A 2,897-nucleotide genomic window follows, 5' to 3' on the forward strand; every position below is an offset into this window, starting at 1 on the left:
CAAGTCACCCTATAAAATCATCTATAAATAGCAAAAAATATTTGCTATCAGTTTAAGACGTTTATGGCATAAAACCACACACATCACTATATATGAACTGCAATTTTTAAGAAGCTCTCCAAGTTTATACATCAAGAAATGGCAATCTACTTTGTTTTCCAAATTGGCATACATCAACAACATCATTAGTGATTGGTAAATTTTCAACCAAATCATTAGAACTCATTTGCTTCAAGGTGGAGTAACTAAAGTGACCCAACCTTTAATGCCACAAGGAGAAATCATCAACTGTACCTGGAAAAAAAAGTATGTGTCGTTATTTGCTTCCACTCTATTGAAAAACTTTTACCCCTCATTTCAACAAACATTTACTTAGATCTGAAATGATCAGTAGTAATGCATCGCATGTCTTTAAAATGCAACGAGTAGTTCTTTTCTATCATCTGCCTCAGACTCAGAAGACTTTGATTCATTTCAAGTACAAATAAAACATATGAAATATATTTGATAATTGAGGGAGTTTCAACAACTACAACTTTATTGCTTTTGATATCAACATGTTCTCTATTGTCAATGGTAACTTTGGAGTAGAAGGACTTGTCGAGTTCCTTAAACATGTTAACATTATGAGTGATATAGTTGGTGCACCCACTTTCTATTATCCACACTTCCTTGCTAAATGTTAGTTGAATAGCAAAAAGCCATACTTCTTTTGGTGGTGCTTAACAACTTGGACTTGATGCCCTAACTGGTTTGCTTTGTTTTTGCAAACTTTCTCCACATGACCAAGTTGATTGCAAACTCTACATTTAACTCTTGACATGTACCAACAATACTTCTCTAAATGAGTATCTTTTTGGCAATGTTGGCAAGGTTGAACTTTCTTTTTCTAGTTTTCCCCTTTGTTGTTGAGCTCATCTTTTTTTCCCTTTTCCTTTCTTTTCACCAAATAGCTTTTCCGCAAAACTATTGCAGATTTTGTTTTTGCCTTTGGTGTTGGCCACAAGAGCGCTTTTAACATTTTCTTCCATCCTCAAAGAACTTCTTTACTCAGTAGCTTGCAAAACATTAACAAGTTCAACAAGTGTTATTTGAGAAAAATCTTTATTTTTTTTTTAGCAATGAGATTTTTGCTTCAAACCTCTCCAAAAGACACCATAATTTTTTCCACAACTCTTTGAGCATTGAACTTCTCTCCCAACAATCTGATTTGTGTAACAATCTTTGGAATTTTGTCAGAAGTTTCTCTAATTGTTTCTGTTTCTTTCATTTTTAGGCTTCAAACTCTTTTCTCAAGTTAAATACTTACATCTTCTTTGTTCTTTAACTCCCTTGGAACTCGTTCTTCAGTTTGTCTCAAGCTTCTTTTGCAGTTTCAAGATTCAATATCTTGATAAATATATCATGATGTAGTGTTGCATGTATTATAGCAAGTGTTTTTCCTTTTTTTTTTTGCCACTTCCTCATTGTGATTTCTTATTTGAGCTAATGTTGGAAGAGGTGGTGGGTTGTTACCATTTTCCATCGCATCCCATAAACTTTGAGCTCTCAAATAAGTTTTAATTTTTGTTGCCACAAATGATAGCCTTCACCTTTAAACATCGGAGGTGGAGGTAAGAAACCATTGTTGAAAGTCATTTATGGTGTTTAAAGGTTTCTTGTGAAGGTTTTCTCATTGATTTTTCTCAGTGCTTTTGTTTCCTTACAAATCCCTTGAGATCAATGAAGCTCTAGACTCCATGTAAGTAAAACACAAGTTATTGTAAAATATGGAGAAAAGAAGAAAAACCCGAAGAAAAAAAGACAACATAAAACTTGTAAAAAAAGATTTCTTACTACATTACTTGAATAAATAGTACAATACAATTATATAGAGCAAAGTTACATGATTCTTGTCTAATTAGAATAAAAATTTGGAATGAATAGTAATTATCATTGTCTTTTATTCACTCAACCTATCACACATTCAACACTCCAAAAGGTAATCAGTCTTTCATTTAACTATGACAACTACAACATAAAACAAATAAACATAATACACCTTAAAAATATATTAGAAAAGTCTCAAATTCTAACATATATATTTTGAATGAACTCTATAACTTTTGATATTTGGTGAAAAAAATAAGAGAAAGACAGAGGTATACCAAAATCTATCAGTGACCCTAAACACGTTGAAGTATGACCCAATCTAAAGCTAAGGTTTAGTTGATTGCCAATGAGTTGATCTTTAATGTTGGCTTCGTTGACTACTGTTAACGTTCCAATTACTAAGTTTAGCATCATAAAAGAATTAGTGTTTGACTTGTGTCAGTTTGACCGACACTAATTTTGCAGTGACACATTTTAGTCGACGCAACATATTAACTTTAAACTAGTTAGTTTTTCCAGTGATTGACGTTAAGCGGAAATTAAATTTCTTTTTAACGTCGGTTTTGAAGGACTTTGTGTCAATCAAAAGCCAAAGCTAAATCTAGTTGTTTTTAGTGAAAGACGACTATACATTGTGGGACATCATCCTACTAATTGAATTTTATGTTGTACAAATATTATTAAATTAAATTGCTATTTGTATTTTTTATTTATTTGAAAGAAATCATCCACGAGGAGATTTATCACTTAACTTTCGAGGTTGATAGAAGTTGTATATGGCAGGTATGATGGGTCATAAGGCTTTAGTGTTGTCAAGGGAAATGGAACTCCTCACGTTGACTTCCTTATGTACATAAATATTTATGCATGGTCATAATAATATAAATATAAATTTATATACTAATATATGGGTTTTGTACCCAAAAAAATACTAGTTTATATATATAATACTAAATTAGTGACATTGCATTGCAAAGAAAAGAACAGAAAAATTGCACAAGTGTTATATACGACTTACGTTGTTT

Source organism: Cicer arietinum, chromosome 7 (genome assembly GCF_000331145.2).
Source record: "Cicer arietinum cultivar CDC Frontier isolate Library 1 chromosome 7, Cicar.CDCFrontier_v2.0, whole genome shotgun sequence".
NCBI lineage: Eukaryota > Viridiplantae > Streptophyta > Magnoliopsida > Fabales > Fabaceae > Cicer > Cicer arietinum.